The sequence below is a fragment of the Balaenoptera borealis genome, assembly GCF_965194805.1.
Source record: "Balaenoptera borealis genome assembly, chromosome: 7".
NCBI classification, from domain to species: domain Eukaryota; kingdom Metazoa; phylum Chordata; class Mammalia; order Artiodactyla; family Balaenopteridae; genus Balaenoptera; species Balaenoptera borealis.
The window spans coordinates 27,523,115-27,543,473 of NC_138864.1; the positions used below are offsets into that span (position 1 = coordinate 27,523,115).

Genomic DNA, 20,359 nt, shown 5'->3' on the forward strand with positions numbered 1-20,359 from the left:
GAAGCAGTTCTAAGAGGGAAGTTTATAGCAATATAATCCTACCTCAAGAAACAAGAAAAATCTCAAATAAACAACCTAAATTTACACCTAAAGCAATTAGAGGAAGTAGAACAAAAAACCCCCAAAGTTAGCAGAAGGAAAGAAATCATAACAATCAGATCAGAAATAAATGAAAAAGAAATGAAGGAAACAATAGCAAAGATCAATAAAACTAAAAGCTGGTTCTTTGAGAAGATAAACAAAATTGATAAACCGTTATCCAGACTCATCAAGAAAAAATGGGAGAAGACTCAAATCAATAGAATTGGAAATGAAAAAGGAGAAGTGACAACTGACATTGCAGAAATACAAGGATCATGAGAGATTACTACAAGCAACTATATGCCAATAAAATGGACAACCTGGAAGAATGGACAAATTCTTAGAAAAGCACAACCTTCCAAGACTGAACCAGGAAGTAATAGAAAATATAAACAGACCAATCACAAGCACTGAAATTGAGACTGTAATTAAAAATCTTCCAACAAACAAAAGCCCAGGATCAAACATTTAGAGAAGAGCTAACACCTATCCTCCTCAAACTCTTCTACAATATAGCAGAGGGAGGAACACTCCCAAACACATTCCACGAGGCCACCATCACCCTGATACTGAAACCAGACAAAGATGTCAGAAAGAAAACTACAGGTCAATATCACTGATGAACATAGATGCAAAAATCCTCAACAAAATACTAGCAAACAGAATCCAACAGCACATTAAAAGGATCAGACTCCATGGTCAAGTTGGGTTTATCCCAGGAATGCAAGGATTCTTCCATATATGGAAATCAATCAATGTGATACACCATATTAACAAACTCAAGGAGAAAAACCATATGATCATCTCAATAGATGCAGAAAAAGCTTTTGACACAATTCAACACCGATTTATGATAAAAACCCTCCAGAAAGTAAGCATAGAGGTAACTTTCCTCAACATAATAAAGAGTCATGTACCAAAATGTTCATTGCAGCTCTATTTACAATAGCCAGGACATGGAAGCAACCTAAGTGTCCATCATCGGATGAATGGATAAAGAAGATGTGGCACATATATACAATGGAATATTACTCAGCCATAAAAAGAAATGAAATGGAGGTATTTGTAATGAGGTGGATGGAGTTAGAGTCTGTCATACAGAGTGAAGTAAGTCAGAAAGAGAAAAACAAATACAGTATGCTAACACATATATATGGAATCTAAGGGAAAAAAAAAAAAAGGTCATGAAGAACCTAGGGGCAAGATGGGAATAAGGACACAGACCTACTAAAGAATGGACTTGAGGATATGATGAGGGGGAGGGGTGAGATGTGACAGGGTGAGAGAGTGTCATGGACATATATACACTACTAAATGTAAAATAGATAGTTAGTGGGAAGCAGCCGCATAGCACAGGGAGATCAGCTCAGTGCTTTGTGACCGCCTTGGGGGGTGGGATGGGGAGGGTGGGAGGGAGGGAGATGCAGGAGGGAGGAGATATGGGAACGTGTGTATATGTGTAGCTGATTCACTTTGTTATAAAGCAGAAACTAACACACCATTGTGAAGTAATTATACTTCAATAAAGATGTTTAAAAATAAATAAATAAATAAAGGCCATATATGACAAACCACCAGCCAGCATTGTTCTCAATGGTGAAAAACTGAAACCATTTCCACTAAGATCAGGAATAAGACAAGGTGCCCACTCTCACCACTATTATTCAACATAGTTTTGGAACTTTTAGCCACATCAATCAGAGAAGAAAAAGAAATAAAAGGAACCCAAATAGGAAAAGAAGAAGTAAAACCGTCACTGTTTGCAGATGACATGATACTATACATAGAGAATCCTAAAGATGCTGCCAGAAAACTACTAGAGCTGATCAATGAATTTGGTAAAGTAGCAGGATACAAAATTAATGCACAGAAATCTCTTGCATTCTTATACACTAATGATGAAAAATCTGAAAAAGAAATTAAGAAAACACTCCCATTTACCATTGCAACATAAAGAATACAATACCTAGGAATAAACCTACCTAAGGAGAGAAAAGACCTGTATGCAGAAAACTATAAGACACTGATGAAAGAAATTAAAGATGATACAAACAGATAGAGAGACATACCATGTTCTTGGATTGGAAGAATCAACATTGTGAAAATTTCTATACTACCCAAAACAATCCCTATCAAACTACCAATGGCATTTTTCACAGAACTAGAACAAAAAATTTCACAGTTTGTATGGAAACACAAAAGACCCTGAATAACAAAAGCAATCTTGAGAAAGAAAAACGGAGCTGGAGGAATCAGGCTCCTGGACTTCAGACTATACTACAAAGCTATAGTAATCAAGACAGTATGGTACTGGCACAAAAACAGAACTATAGATCAATGGAACAGGATAGAAAGCCCAGAGATAAACCCGTGTACATATGGTCACCTTATTTTTGATAAAGGAGGCAAGAATATACAATGGAGAAAAGACAGCCTCTTCAATAAGTGGTGCTGGGAAAACTGGACAGCTACATGAAAAAGAATGAAATTAGAACACTCCCTAACACCATACACAAAAATAAACTCAAAATGGATTAAAGACCTAAATGTAAGGCCAGACACTATAAAACTGTTAGAGGAAAACATAGGCAGGACACTCCATGTCATCAATCACAGCAAGATCCTTTTGGACCCACCTCCTAGAGAAATGGAAATACAAACAAAAATAAACAAATGGGACCTAATGAAACTTAAAAGCTTTTGCACAGCAAAGGAAACCATAAACAAGACCAAAAGACAACCCTCAGAATGGGAGAAAATATTTGCAAATGAAGCAACTGACAAAGGATTAATCTCCAAAATTTACAAGCAGCTCATGCAGCTCAATACCAAATAAACAAACAACCCAATCCAAAAATGGGCAGAAGACCTAAATAGACATTTCTCCAAAGAAGATCTACAGATTGCCAACAAATACATGAAAGGATGCTCAACATCACTAATCATTAGAGAAATGCAAATCAAAACTACAATGAGGTATCACCTCACACCAGTCAGAATGGCCATCATCAAAAAATCTAGAAACAATAAATGCTGGAGAGGGTGTGGAGAAAAGGGAACCCTCTTGCACTGTTGGTGGGAATGTAAATTGATACAGCCACTGTGGAGAACAGTATGGAGCTTCCTTAAAAAAACTAAAAATAGGACTACCACACGACCCAGCAATCCCACTACTGGACATATACCCTGAGAAAACTGTAATTCAAAAAGAGTCATGTACCACAATGTTCATTGCAGCACTATTTACAATAGCCAGGACATGGAAGCAACCTCAGTGTCCATCGACAGATGAATGGATAAAGAAGATGTGGCACATATATACAATGGAATATTACTCAGCCATAAAAAGAAACGAAATTGAGTTATTTGTAGTGAGGTGGATGGACCTAGAGTCTGTCATACAGAGTGAAGTAAGTCAGAAAGAGAAAAACAAATACCGTATGCTAACACACAGATATATATATGGAATCTAAAAAAACAAAAAATTGGTTATGAAGAACCTAGGGGCAGGACAGGTATAAAGACGCAGATGTAGAGAATGCACTTGAGGACATGGGGATTGGGAAGGGTAAGCTGGGACAAAATGAGAGATTGGCATGGACTTATATATATTACCAAATGTAAAATAGATAGCTAGTGGGAAGCAGCTGCACAGCACAGGGAGATCAGCTCAGTGCTTTGTGACCACATAGAGGGGTGGGATAGGGAGGGTAGGAGGGAGATGCATGAGGGTGGAGATATGGGGATATATGTATGGTTGATTCACTTTGTTATAAAGCAGAAACTAACATACCATTGTAAAGCAATTATACCCCAATAAAGATGTTAAAAATAAATAAAATAAAATGAAGGCCCCCTCCCAAAAAATAAATAAAGTACTTCGTAGAAAAAAAGTCACAGAGCTGAAGAATACAATAATTGAACTGAAAAATACACTAAGAGGGGTTTAACATCAGAGCAGATTAAGCAAAAGAAAGAGTCAATGAACTCAAAGACAGGGCAGTGGAACTCACCCAATTGGAACAGCAAAATGAAAAAAGAATGAGAAAAAGTGAAGATAATTTAACGGAATTATGAGACAACATCAAGTGGACTAACATTCTCATTACAGTGGTCCTAGAAGGAGAAGAGAGAAAGGAAGGAACAGAGAACTTATTCAAAGGAATAATGGCTGAAATCTTCCCTAACTTGGGGAAGCATACAGACATCCAGCTCCAGGAGTACAGAGAGTGCAAAATAAGATGAACCCAAAGATTTCCACAGCAAGAGATATTATAATTAAAATATCAAAAGTAAAAGAGAAGGACAGAATTTTAAAAGCAGCAAGAGAGAAACAACTTGGTCTATACAAAGAAACCCCATATGACTATCAGCAGAATTTGCAGCAGAAATTTTGCAAGCCTGAAGGGAGAGGCATGATATATTCAAAGTGCTGGAAAAAAACAAAAAACCAAAACAAAAATGAAAACAAAAAACTTCCAACCAAGAATACTCTACCTGGAAAAGTTATCATTCGAAATTGAAAATCCTAAAGATGCAACCAGAAAACGACTAGAGCTCATCAATGAATTCAGTAAAGTTGCAGGATAAAAAATTAATATATAGAAATCTGTTGCATTTCTGTATACTAACAATGAAATATCAGAAAGAGAAATTAAAGAAACAATCCCATTTACAATCACATCAAAAAGAATGACCTACCTACAAATAAAACTTCGTAATGAGGCAAAAGAGCTGCACTCAGAAAATATAAACACTGATGAAAGAAATGGAATACCACATAAACAAATGCAAAGATATATCATGTTCTTTGATTGGAAGAATCAGTATTGTTAAAATGATCATACTACCCAAGGCAATCTACAGGTTCAATGCAATCCCTATCAAATTACCAGTGGCCTTTTTCACAGAACTGGAACAAAAAATTTTGAAATTTGTATGGAAAACCCAAAGACCCCAAATAGTCAAAACAATCTTAAGAAGAATGGAGCTGGGGAATCACATGCCCTGACTTCACACTGTAATATGAAGCTACAGTAATCAAAAGAGTGTAGTGCTGGCACAAAAACAGACACATAGCTCAATGGAACAGGATAGGAAGCCAAGAAATAAACCCGCCCCCAAATGGTCAAATAATCTACAACAACGGAGGCAAGAATATGCAATGGAGAAAAGACAGTCTCTTCAATAAGTGGTGCTGGGAAAACTGAACAGCTACATGTAAAAGAATGAAATTAGATCATTCTCTAACACCATATACAAAAATAAACTCAAAATGGATTAAAGACCTAAATGTAAGACTGGAAAATATAAAGCGCCTAGAGGAAAACATAGGCACAACACGCTTTGACATAAATTGCAGCAATATGTTTTTGGATCTGTCTCTTAGAGTAGTGGAAACAAAAGCAAAAATAAACAAATGGGACCTAATTAAACTTAAAAGCTTTTGCACAGCAAAAGAAACCATAAATAAAAAGAAAAAACCTATAAACTGGGAGAAAATATGCAAATGATGCAACTGACAACCTCTTAATTTCCAAAATATACAAACAACTTATACAATTTAACATCAAAAAGACAAATAACCCAATCAAAAATGGGCAGGTGATCTAAATAGACATTCCTCCAAAGAAGACATACAGATGACCAACAGGCACACGAAAAGATGTTCAACATCATTAATTATTGGAGAAATGCAAATCAAAACTACAATGAGGCACCACCTCACACCAGGTAGAATGGCCATCATCAAAATCTACAAATAATAAATGTTGGAGAGGGTGTGGAGAAAAGGGAACCATCCTACACTGTTGGTAGGAATGTACATTGGTGCAGCCACTAGGGAAAAGCTGTCTGGAGGTTGCTTTTAAAACTAAAAATAGAGTTACCATTCCCACTCTTGGACATATATCAAGAAAAGATGAAAACTCTAATTAGAAAAGACATATGCACTCCAATGTTCATAGAAGTACTATTTACAATAGCCAAGGCATGGAAGCAACCTAAATGTCCATTGCCAGATGAATGGATAAAGAAGATGGGGTGTGTGTGTATATATGTATATGTATTGTGTTGGCCAAAAAGTTCATTTGGACTTTTCTGTAAGATGTTACAGAAATATATATATATATATATATATATATATATATATATATATATATATATATATATATATATATATATATAAAATGGAATATTACTCAGCCATAGAAAAAGAATGAAATAATTCTATTTGCAGGAACATGGATGGGCCTAGAGATTACCATACTAAGAGAAGTAAGTGAGACAAAGACAAATGTCATACGATATTACTTATATGGGGAATCTAAAAAAAGATACAAATGAACTTATTTACAAAAGAGAAATAGACTCTCAGACATAGAAAACAAACTTATAATTACCAAAAGGGAAAGGGTGGAGGAATAACTGGGAATTTGGGATTAACAGATACACACTACTATATATAAAATAAACAACAAGGTCCTAGTTTATAGCACAGGGAACTATATTCAATATCTTATAATAACCTATAATGGCAAAGCATCTGAAAAATAATATATGTGTGTGTGTGCGTGTGTATAATTAAATCACTTTGCTGTACACCTGAAACATTGTAAATCAACTATACTTCAATAAAAAAATAAGTAAAAAATCAGAAAAAAAGAAAATAGATGCTAAAAAATCTAAAAGAATAAATTATCACTAAACCAGCCTTACAAGAAATGTTAAAGGGTTTTTTATAAAATGAAAAAAGGGTTCTAATTAGTAACAAGAAAACATATGAAAATATAAGCCTCACTGGTAAAACTAAATATACTAAAGGTGGTATGAAGGTTAAAAGTCAAAAGTAGTAAAAACAACTAACTACAATAATTACTTAAGGGATTTACAACATAAAAACATGTAAATCTGACATCAAAAACATAAAACATGTGGGAGAGTAAAAATGTAGAGCTTTAAAATGTATTCAAACTTAGGTAGTTATGAACTAAAATAGACTGTTATAAATGCGTTGTTATATGTAAGCCTTTATGTGCATGTTATAATGTTGTTATATATAAGATTCATGAGAACCACAAAGCAGAAACCTGTAATAGATGCACAAAAGATAGAGAGAAAGGAATCTAAGCACACCACAAAAAATGTTATTAAACCAAAAAGGAAGAGAACAAGAGAAGAAAGGAACAGAGAGAAACTATAAAACAGACAAATAACAATTTACAAAATGGTAATAAGAACATATATATCAATAACTACTTTAAATGAAAATGGATTAAATTCTCCAATCAAAAGACAAAGATTGGCTGAATGGACTTTTTTTTAAAGATGCATCTATCTGCTGCCAACAAAAGACTCACTTCAGATGTAAGAACGCATACACACTGAAAGTTAAGGGATAGAAAATTATATTTCATGGAAATGGAAACCAAAAGAAAGCTGGGGTAGCTATACTTATATCAGACAGAAAGACTTTAAACAGAGACCGTAATAAGAGAAAGAGGAGAGCATTGCAAAATGATAACAGAGTCAATCTAATAAAAGGATGTAACATTTGTACATATTTATGTACCTAACATAGGAGCACAAAATATATAAAGCAAATATTAACAGACCTAAAGGGAGAAATAGGAATACAATACTAGGAGAAGACTTTAATGCCCCAGTTATATCAATGGATATATCATCCAGGCAGAAAATCAATAGGGAAACTTTGGCCTTAAATGATAAATTAGGTCGTTGGACTTAACAGATATATATACACCATTCCATCTCAAAGCAACAGAATTCACACTCTTTTGTAGTGCACATGGATCTCCAGAATAGATTATATGTTAAACCACAAAACAAGTTTTAATAGCTTTACAAAGACGAAAATCATGTCAAGCAACTTTTACAACCACGATGCTCTGAACCTAGAAATCAATTTCAAGAAGAAAACTGGAAAATTCACAAATATGGGCTGATTCCACAACATGCTACTGTGCTACTGAACAACCAATGGGTCAGAAAGTAAAACAAAAGAGAAATCAAAAGACATTTTGAGACAAATGAGAATGGAAATACAAAATACCAAGTTATTGGATGCAGCAAAAGCAGTTTTAAGAGGGAGTTCATAATGATAAATTCCCACCTCAAGAAACAAGAAAAATCTCAAACAACCTACCTTCACACTTCAAGGAACTAGAAAAAGAAAAAAAAAAATGAGGTCCAAAGTTTGCAGAAAGAAGGAAATTAAAACAGAGCAGAAATAAATGGAGGCTAGAAGACAGTAGAAAAGATCAGTGAAACTAAGCCCTGATTCTTTGAAAAGAGAAATAAAATTGACAAACTTCTAGCTACATGCACCAAGAAAAAAGAGGACTCAAATAAATAAAATCACAAGAGAAAGAGAAAACATTAGAACTGATACCATAGAAGTACAAAGGTTCAAGGTTCATAAGAGACTACCATTGACAAGTACACGTCAACAAATTTGACAACCTAGAAGAAAAGGATAAATTCCTGGAAACGTACAACCTACCAAGACTGAATCATGAAGAAACAGAAAAACTGAATAAATCAATTACTTGTAAAGAGACTGAATCAGTAATCTAAAACCTCTCACCAAAAAAAAGTTCAGGACCTGACAACTTCATTGGTGTTTTCCACTAAACATTCAAAGAGAATTGAAACCAATGCTTCTCGAACTCTTTCAAAAAACAGAAGAGGAGGAAACACTCCAAACTCATTTTATGAGGCCTGTAAAACCATGATACCAACACTAGACAAGGAAGTCACAGGAAAAAAAATTACAGGCCAATATCCCTGGTGAGCATAGACGCAAAAATCTCAACAAAATATTAGCAAACCAAATTCAACAACACTTTAAAAGGATCATACACCATGATCAAGTGGAATTTATTCCAAGGACACAAGGATGGTTCAACATGTGCAAATCAATCCATGTTAGACAGCAAATTAACAAAATGAAAGATAAAAAAATCATGTGATCATCTCAATAGATACAATAAAAGTATTTTAAAATTCAACATCCATTTATGATAAAAACTCTCAACAAAGTTAGAGGGAATGTATCTCAATATAATAAAGGCCATTTATGACAAACCCACAGCTATCATCATACTCAATGGTGAAAAGCTGAATGCATTTCCTCCAAGATCAAGGGTGTCTACTCTCTCCACTTTTATTCAACATAGTATTGGAAGCACTGGCCATAGCAGTCAGACAAGAAAAAGAAATGAAAGATATCTAAGCTGGAAACAAAGAAGTAAAACTGTCACTGTTTGTAGATGACATGATATTATATATAAAAACCCTAAAGACTTTATTAAAAAAGCTGTTGGAACTAATAAATAAATTCAGTAAAGTTGCATGATACAAAATCAAAATACAAAAATGTTGTGTTTCTACATGCTAATAACAAACTCTTAGAAAGAGAAATTAAGAAAACAATCCTATTTGCAATTCCATCCAGATGAACCAAATACCTAGGAATAATTTAACCAAGGAGGTGAAAGACCTGTACACTGAAAAATATGAGACACTGATGAAATAAACTGAAGAAGTCACAAAGAAAGAACTTCCATGCTCATGAGTTGGAAGAATTAATATTGTAAAAATGTCCATACTACTCCAAGCAAATTACAGATTCTTCCAATGGTATTTTTCACAGAAATAGAGCAAATTGTCCTAAAATTTCTATTGAACCATAAAAGACCCTGAATACCGAAAGCAATTTTGAGAAATAAGAGCAAAGCTGGAGGCATCATGCACCCTGATTTCAAACTATATTACAAAGTAATAGAAAGCAAAACAGGATGTTATTAGCATAAAAACAGACACATATTAATGGAACAGAATAAGAGAGTGCAGCAATAAACCTATGCATATATGATCAATTAATTTACAACAAAGTAGCTCAGAATATACAATTGGGAAAAAACAGCCTCTTCAACAAATGTTGCTGTAAAACGTGGACAGCCACATGCAAATGAATGAAACTAGACCACTATCTTACACCATACACAAAAATGAACTCAACATGCATTAAAGACTTGAATGTTAGGCCTGAAACCATAAAACTCTTGGAAGAAAAGATATGCAGTAAACTCTTTGACATCAATCTTGGTGATAATTTTTCAAATTTTACAACAAAAGCAAAAACAAACAAATAGAACTACATCAAACTCAAAAGTTTCTGCAAAAACAAACAAATAGAACTACATCAAACTCAAAAGTTTCTGCACAGCAAAGGAAGCCAATAAAATAAAAAGGCAAATTATGGAATAAGAGAAAATATTTGCAAATCATATATGTGATAACAGGTTAATATGTGAAATATGTAAAGAATAAAAAACTCATAACACTGAATAGCAAAAAAAAAGAAAGAAAGAAAAAGAAAAGAAAAAAAAACAATCTGGTTAAAAAAGTGGCAGAAGATCTGAATAGACATTTTTCAAAAGAAGAGATACAAATGGCCTAATAGGTACATTCAAAGATGCTCAACATCACTAATCATCAGGAAAATGCAAATCAAAACCACATTGAGATCTCACCACACACCTGTTAGAATGGCTGTCATCAAAAAGACAAGAAATAACAAGTTTTGGCTAGGATATGGAGAAAAGGAAACCATTGTGCACTGTTGTTGGAAATGTAATTTGGAACATCCACCGTGGAAAAACAGCTGGAGGTTCCTCAAAAAATTAAAAATAAAAATGCCATAAGATCCAGCAATTCCACTTCTGGGCATTTTTTGAAGACAACAAAAACACTAATTTTGAAAGATAGATACATTCCCCATATTGTAGCAGCATTACTGACAATAGCCAAGATCTGGAAACAACCTAAGTGTTGATTAAGAAATGGATGGATAGAGAAATTATGATAGATAGATAGACAAGCTGACATACAATGGAATATTATTCAACCATGAAAAGTGAAATCTTGCCATTTGTGACAACATGAACGAATCTTGAGGGCATTATGCTAAATGAAATAAGTCAAACAGAGAAATACAAACACAGTATGATCTAATTTATATACGGAATCCAAAAGATAAAAGAAAAAAACAAGGTCATAAATATAGAAAATAGATTGGTGTTGCCAGCGGCGAGGGGTGGAGGTAGGTGAAGTCAGTAGGGGAATCAAAAAGTACAAACCTCCAGTTATAAAATAAGTAAGTCTTGGGCATGTATTGTACAGCATGATGACTTTAGTTAGTAATACTCTATTGCACATTTGAAAGCTACTGAGACAGTACATCTCAAGAGTCTTTATAACAAGAAATAAATTGTAACTATTTACAGTGATAGTTGTTCACTAGACTTATTGTGGTGATCAGTTCACAGTGTATAAAAACATCGAATCATTATGTTGTACACCTGAAACTAAGGTAATGTTATACAGTCATCCCTAGGTATCTGCAGGGGATTGGTCCAGGACCTCCTCGGATACCAAAATCCAGGGATGCTCAAGTCCCTTATATAAAGTGGCATAGGGCCATCGGTCCTCCATGTCTACCATCCACATCCCCAGATTCAACCAACCACAGACTGAACTCCAAGTTTGGTTGAATCTGTGGATGGGGAACCCATGGATATGGAGAGATGACTGTGTGTCAATTATACAATTTTTTAAAAAGTGTACTCAGCTCTGTTAATCAGAGAGCAAATAACAAGGACAGATGAAACTAAGTGTAAAAGCTAGTGTGACTCATTAGATACAAAGTAGATCATTTGCTGAAAACAGAAGGGTGGAAATACCAAATATACATGAGTCAGTCAATGTGTAAGACATTACATTTATAAGAGGCATAAAGATATCCCATTTGTCCCCTGTCAGTAGGAAGTAAAAAACAGAAACAAAAACTATGCTGTCCATCAGGTTACTAGTTGTCTAGAGCTGTGGCTATACTTGCCCCTGTGTCTCTCTAATACAGCAAGGGTAGCATTTGACACCAAGCAGCTTCTGTATTTGGACTCCCTTGCTCCTGAATCATGTACCTCAGGATTCAGCTACAGTGAGGCTTTCACCCTGCTTGCAACTTGTCCTACATTTGTAAACCTACCCCACCTCTCTCTGCTAACGTCTCACTGTGTATTTTATTTTATTTATTTATTTATTTTTAAATTTTTTTTAAAATTAATTAATTTATTTATTTATGGCTGTGTTGGGTCTTCGTTTCTGTGCGAGGGCTTTCTCTAGTTGCGGCGAGCGGGGGCCACTCTTCATCACGGTGCGTGGGCCTCTCACTATCGCGGCCTCTCTTGTTGCGGAGCACAGGCTCCAGACGCGCAGGCTCAGTAATTGTGGCTCACGGGCCCAGTTGCTCCGCGGCATGTGGGATCTTCCCAGACCAGGGCTTGAATTCCTGTCCCCTGCATTGGCAGGCGGATTCTTAACCACTGCGCCACCAGGGAAGCCCCTCACTGTGTATTTTAAATTGATTTTAAAATTATAGTATTCGACCATCTAAAGTTCTCTGAGATTTTTTGTTCTAAGACCTCTGGGAGAGTGCCTCAAAGTGTATTTGGAGGCCACTATTATCTCAAGGTAATTTTCTACACAACTCTATAGTTCTTATGTTGGGATCAAAAACAAGTGTCTGTTTATTTAGAACAATTTAGCATGCAAAACGTGAAGAAAATATTCAACAGGCTTGCTAAATAAACAAAAAGTTACAAATAGTGCATGCAGTATAAGGCACAGATGGCAAATAAGTTTCTTTCAACATCTATTTGATAGTAGTTACCTGAAATCATTTGGTGGAGAAAGACTTAAACTGGTTGAGAAAGTGAAATAGATAGCCCAAATCTGTGTAGACCAAAGGCCATGAACAGTTAGTAAGGTCTATTATGAGAAAAGTTAAGTGAGAAAATTCATGGATCCCTAGGGGAAGGAAAAAATCCCTAAAGGTAACTATGAAATGGGCAAATTGATGTCTGGCTTTAACCACTGACATCGTTAAACGGAATAAACATTTATGGTCAACTAGTTTAATTCACTGTCACATTGTAGAAATACAAACAAAAACACTCAAAGTCCAGAGTAGATTGATAGTAGGGTTCACTTCGAAACATTAAAGCTCCATGTTTCACTCACTTTTATATACATGCTGAATAAGGTATTTAAATATCATATGATCTTGTGAATATGTGGAATCTAAAATAAGGGTACAAATGAACTTATCTACAAAACAGAAATAGAGTTACAGATGAAGAAAACAAACTTATGGTTACCAGGAGTTAAGAGGGGTGGGAGGGATAAATTGGGAGACTGGGATTAACATATAAACACTACTATATATAAAATTAGATAACTAATAAGGACCTACTGTATAGCACAGGGAACTCTACTCAATTCTCTGTACTGGCCTATATGGGAAAAGAATCTAAAACAGAGTGGATGTGTGTAGTATGTGTATAACTGATTCACTTTGCTGTACACCTGAAACTAACACAACATGGTAAACCAACTATACTCCAATAAAAATTAAAAACAAAACAAAGATATTTACCATTGATGAAAATGTGCTTAAGGTACTAAAACAGAAATCAGCAAACTTTTTCTGTAAAGGACCAGATAGGAAATATTGCAGGCTTTGCAGGTCATAGGGCCTCTGTAGCAGTTGACACTACTCAGCTCTGTCACTGCAGCACAAAGCAGCCGTAGACGATACCCAACAAATGGGTGTGACTGTGTTCCAAAGAAGATCAATTTACAAAACAGAGGGTGGACTACAGTTGACCCACGTGCCACAGTTTGTTGATCCCTGTAGCTGAAGGTGCTTAATCTTGGTATCATGAGTAATCATTTTGAGTGGCTTGGTTAACCTGAGAGTTTCCTATAACACTACAATTATACTAACCTATCACAACTATGTAAAGTATATGTTATGCAAAACTGGAGCTACACAAAATAGATATTCTTCAACTGACTGAATTGCTTTGCCACACCAACAATGAACTCTGGACTTTGGGGATTAGAGGCCCGTGTTACCATGTGAACGGGGGCTGCTCTGCTTGATACGATCTGAATGATTAAATAAGGAGTATTAACCGTATCTCGAATTGTGAGGCCCTCCCTTCTAGCTCAAAACTCACTTGCTCTCTTCTCAGGTATTCTTTACACTTGTTGGACAATAAAATTTTGATTTGCTTTTTTTATGGGTAGACATTTGCAAACTCAGGTTTTTAATATTTTTAAAAATCCTTCTTTCATTGGGTTTTTATTATTTTTTTGTGACAATTGTTCTTGTTTCTATTGTGAATAAATTTAAAATTCCTATATCTCCTCTCTCTAAATGTGATGGATAGAAATTTGGTTCTGGTGCCTGGGGTTTGAATTCCAGGCCCACCACTTACTGTGTGACCTTATGAAATAATTAACCCCTCCGTGTCTTAGTTTCCTCATCTGTAAAATGAAGGTACTGATACCTCCATCATAGAGTGGCTTTGAGGATTAAACAAGTTAATGCATATAAAGTTCTTTCCACAGCAAATAAAAGAGTAAGCACTCAAATGTTAATTAAGACCTTGTAACTTTGGTAGATCATAGCTTCTGTGAGTTGATTATCTCGTAAGTCATACTTCTCCTCTGGCAAAATTAGTAGCCCTGGAAAGATTATTCAAATTAATCAATTTATGGAAAGAGCTGAAAGTTTATTATTACCACGTTGTACTGTTATATCTTGGATTTGAAGTTACCCTACTTACAAGCTAATAAATTAGCCTAAATTGTTCATGGATGTTGGCAAAAGACTTTCTTACAGTTCAGTAAAAAGCACACGTCAGTTCCCCTGGACCTCAAGTCTCACAGGGGAGATGCAACAATGTCAAAGGGATACTGTGCACATCATGAGATGGTACTGCAGCTCAGGAAGACTGAGTTTCAGGGATCCACCACTTTGAGAGCAAGCAGTAAGCAAGGTCTCTTATGGTTTGGGGGCAGGAGTGAGACATTACATCATTCTTCCAGGTTCACCACTGCAAACATAAGCCCAAGTAAAGGCTCATGTAACGAGCAGTTAGTGCCTTTCCTTCTTGGCATACCCAGCAAGACACGTAGGAAAACAAGAAGCCCCATGGCTACTACTTCTTTCAGTTCTACACCAGGCCCAGCAGTGTATGATAGGTTAATTTTTCTTTACTCTTTTTAGCTCTATGATAAAAAAAATTTGGTAAATTTGGGTTTAACAACATTAAACTGACTTCTTCTGGGGAGGCTTTTCAGAGTGATTAATATGCTGTAAATCTCCAAGAGGAAAAAAAATTTTTTAAAGTTCTTTTTAATTGACTTATGGTTGACTTAAAATGTTGTGTTAGTTTCATGTGTACAGCAAACTGATTCAGTTATACACATATATTATTTTTCAGATTCCAGGAGGTAAAATTTACTGTAGAGTGTTTCCCAAAGTTTTATGACCATGGATTCCTTTTACTTAAGAATAATTACTTACGAATACAAAGCGCATTTTTCAAAAGTACTGTTGGACGTTGCTATGTTGCTTGCTTCACACAATTTATTTCCTGGTCGTTTAAGAAAAATCACTATAATACCCTTAATCTGTGCAGGAATATAAAGCACCTAGGGCAGAAAGCGGTACATATAAAGTGCTCAGTATTTGAAATAGTTGCCTTCCCTCTTCTGTGGCTTTCACTGGCATGCTAACCTTAATCATCTGATCATGGTAGTAACTGCATTGTTTTATTAACTTTTTGTACCATATAACACATTCCTGGACTACACAGCTACCATTTTTAAGTGAATGCTAAACATTCCTTTAATTCCCTGCTATAACATTCTGAAATTCTTCTCTTACTCTTACATGTGGGATATCTTACTAATGATTATTCTTCCTTTACATTCAATACATCGTCACTCTGTGGCAAACTCTATTCGCCACTGTACAATATTTAGATTACTCTATCATGACGTTCAGGAGACATCAATCAGTTAACGCCATGGCAATTTTGCTCATAAAAAGAAGTTAAGGAGTGTTATTAGCTGTGGCAGATACAGTGGTAGCCCCAAATATTTTGTCCACTCCCCTGCATCTCTCAGACCCCTACAATTAGGAGCAGTTATGCAATAAGTTCTGGCTGATTGTCCATGGATGGAAGCGCCACAAAATACTTCCTCAGAAGCATTGCAGAGCATTCAGGTTCTTATCAGCTGCTGCTGCACCTGACCACGTGCAGATGAGATGGTGGGCTCCCATCAGCTTGACTTCCTGGGGGACCGTGTGGAGCACAGCCCCACCAGCTCTCAAGTGTGAGGCATGTGTTATGAGAAAGAAATCAACTGTTGGTGCGTCAAGCAATGGAGATGTTGTTAAGTTATATTATCATGAAAAGAAAACCAGTTTTGAATAATGAAAGATCCCTCAAAAGCTGGAAATTTTTAGGGTTCTCTTCGAAGCCACCAACAGCCTATATACTACCTGTTTGATAATATGGAAACCTTGAAGATCCTTGTATTTGAGAATTAAGATATCCTGTAGTAATGTTAACTAAATGGTATCCCTTAGAACACTAATTTTGGGATATAATAATACATACTATATGGGAAAATTTGGTCCTCTGGGGAAATATTTGGGAAATATGGCAAACTAAATAGCCCTCTTGGAGAGTCACTAAACATATAAACACGATATATGTTCCAAGACACCAATATTCCTTTAATCCAATTTTCTAAACGTAAGAATGGAACACAGTTTTTTCCATTAAATATTTGGGGTAGTAACTTACAGAATTCCAATTAGGTAAAGCCAACACGAAGAAATGTTTAGTACTTCTTTTCAATAGGGCTGCCAAGTGATAGAGGGATTATGCATATTTTATATAGTTCAAGAGATCCAGATAAATGGGTACAATATAGGGAAGATAAAGAAGATATATGTTAGCTCAAAAAAGAAGCCTCTTTACTCCTAAGAAAGTGCTTGGATGGAAATAAATGGGGACAACCCTTAACTTCAGCTGGCAGCAGTCAATCTCCAAATGCAAATAGATTATTTGTGTGGGTCCCTAAACTACCCGAACCTTAACTTCTCAGTCATGACAAAAATTTCCTGTTACATATAAAATTTTGAAGCAGATAAACAAAGGGAAGTACAAGATGCACACATACACATAAACATACGTGTGCGTGCACACACGTGCATATGTGAGTGCGTGTATATATATATATATACGTGTATATACATATATACAGTGCATATAGATAAGAACATAAAAATGATTTTTTTCCCCTCTCCTTAGAGGGTTGAGTCAGCTTTGCAAACAAGTCAAGTAAAAATTAGGTCTGCCAAGATTATTAGGAGGCCTTTGACATTTACATATTGATCTAGCCCTGCTCACATGAGAACTATCCACGTATACAGAGGTGCTCTCAATTTAACCTGTCTTCTACACACAGTTCCTACCACGGCTTCTATAAAACATATGTGTAAGTTTATTTTATATCTTTGATGCAGTAGGTTTACTTTCATCCTGTGCTTTCGTTAATTAGACAACATGGCTTAAGTCTAAACTTTAATGACCTTGATATTCTGCATTTTATCTTTAATGATGTCCTTGAAATTTTCTTTTAAAAGTGATATAAAAACCTCAGTTTTAATCTCTCTAGCTTTCACTGGCATTGCTGTTATGTCCTGTGCGTTTAATATTCTCTTTGTAAACTATGTATGTGTATATTTATATTTATTTTTATTCCTGCATGTGAAGCCCCTCCTCACCATATAAAGCAGATAGAACCTGCCATTGGTTTAATACTTCTGTAAATGAACAAGGCAGTGATTGAAAAAATAGATGTTTGTTTATGTATATATATACACAAACACAGCATGTGTGTTAGGCATGTGCACAAATATGTGTGTGTAAATCTCCATGATTAGTTATCCCAAGGATTAAAGTGATAAGATGAATTTTACCTCATTGTTTTGCACTGGTAACTAATGTTTTGAGGTACTTTACAGTGTATGTGTTACAGGTCTTTAGAATGAGTTTTGTTTTATTTAATCTCAAAATAATTCTATTATTTGCCACATACAGAATATGTTCATTGTCATTCCTTGTTTGTTGAATTTAGATATAATTTTCTAACATAAGGTTATTTAAAATTGTTATTCAGTTTATACAAATGTCTTAAAAAGAATATGTAAAGTTAGGAATTGATCAAGAACTCATTTATGTATATTTTTTTCTTTTGGGAAAGAGTATAGGCTCTTCAGTCAGTCTATCAGGGTTTTAATCCTTGTTTTGGCACACGTTAGCTGTGTGACCTCAACTAGTTGTCTAAAGAACATAGTAAGGTGGTGTGGTGGGTCAACGAGATAACCTATGTGAAACACTTATTTCAACAACTGGCAGACAGAAAGCCCCCAGTACATGTTAATTCTGTTACCTTATCATCATCATAATTTATAGGTTTTGATTGCCCATACAATCTAGAATTGCAAAGCATATGATATTAAAATTCTTTTCATTTGCTAGACTGCAAAAATAAAATGAATCAAACATTTTTATCTACTATATAAAACCTGCATACATCTTTACATTTTAAATTTAAATCTACCATATGATTTGATCTTCAGCTTGAGGCTGTAGGTAGCCTCTGTAGTTATTCTCTTTGACAAGAAAGGAAATCAGGAATATGATGACTGTGTGCTGCCCGGTTCACAAAACCTATTATTATTAAAAGAGCTGTGGTCAGGACTTGGGCTGTGTGATTCCTCTTCTAGAACTCTTATTATGCATCCATCGTCTGCTTCTCAAATATGTTGTAATATTTACAATTACTCAACGTACTTTACTCTTCCTCTTTTACTTCACAAGTGATAAAGTCCATGAATCAGCTTATTTAGAAATACTGTTCTAAAGGAGTTTTTGAAACCATACAAATGCTAGAAGAAAGTTTGTCTGTTATTTTTTATATTCTTGGAGACAGCCTTTCAAAGCATGACACAATACTTGAAAGTGAAAGTTAATGGCATAAAAATTGAAATTTTCAGTAATTTAAAAATACAATAAAAATAAAGTTTAATATAGTCAAAAAAATTTTCAAGTGTCAAATGTAAGAAGAGCGGCTATTTCATTATTAGTTAATAAGGAAAGGACAAACAAACCCACAAGAAAAAAAAAAAGATGAGCAAGTATATTCTCAGAAATATTTTAAAATATACATGCCAATATACTTAATAGGTTAAAACTTCAGTCAATTAAATATTTACCAATAAAATAAGCACTTGTTAAAAACTTAAATTTCAGTATAAACCAGTGTGTGTGATGTATGGAAATAGGCATTTTCACACATTGCTGTGTACACGTAGGAACAGAAATTAGGTAAAACTCTTCCTACCAAAAAAATAAGTACGTATTTTTGACCCAGATATTTCACTTTTGCTGTTTACTAGTGCCCAAGCACATAAACAAAACTATACAGACACGAATTTTTAGCATCATTTTTGTAAGATCAGAGAACTAGAAAAATCAAAAGTTCCATTAAACATGGTCATTTGAAAGAGAATACTACATTTATTATGGACTATTTTTCAATAATGGAAAAAGAGAGAGTTAACACTATCCATGACATGAGAATATCTCCAAGGCACCTGATATTAAAAGAGGCAAGTTGCAGAAAGTATGATTCGGTGTGTGTACTAGTCCGCATACATATGTATATAAGATTAAAATTCTTAAGATTAATGGAGGGTATGAGGACACACCTGACATTGGTCACTTCTGAGGAATAGAACTGGTGGTTGAAAGAGACATCTCATTTTATACCCCTCTATAATTTTCAATATTTTTTACTTGTCCATATTACTTTAATGAATTTCCTAAAATAAAAATTTGCCAATGATCACATAACAATTATTTATTCAACAAATACTATATGTCAGGGTCTGCGCTAAGTCCTTCATATTACCACTCTCGATCTTTACAACAATGCTGAGAGGGAGCTATTTCCACTATGACTAAGAGAGGTAAGGTAGTTAGCAACAAGTCACACACTGTAGGAAGGGAAGAATTCCAAATTCCACTTAGGTCCATTCACTTCCATAGCAGATGCCCTTCACCTCAAAGCACTGCCTATTTGTGTTACAAACTAGCAATATAATAACCTTTAATTTCTGGTCATTCTCACTCCTTTCAAAATATTATTGTGGTTGTGATAATCATGTGTGTGTTCATTCATTCAACTGATTACCAGCTATGAGCCTGCTCTGTGCTCTGGGGATTCAGCAGTGCACTAAACAGATAAAACTGTCTCCCCT

At 35.0% G+C, this 20,359-nt stretch overlaps 2 protein-coding genes across 2 annotated transcripts in view; both read left to right on the plus strand.

Annotated features, from left to right (window-relative positions):
- LOC309632155 (platelet glycoprotein 4) overlaps window positions 1–20,359 on the plus strand; it is a 200,930-nt gene that overhangs the window by 122,190 nt on the left and 58,381 nt on the right. The window lies entirely within an intron of this gene.
- LOC309632157 (platelet glycoprotein 4-like) overlaps window positions 17,466–20,359 on the plus strand; it is a 61,275-nt gene continuing 58,381 nt past the window's right edge. Inside the window, exon 1 of the mRNA XM_082399395.1 lies at window positions 17,466–17,529. The gene's annotated coding sequence lies outside the window, so the exon portion shown is untranslated. The remainder of the gene's footprint in view (window positions 17,530–20,359) is intronic.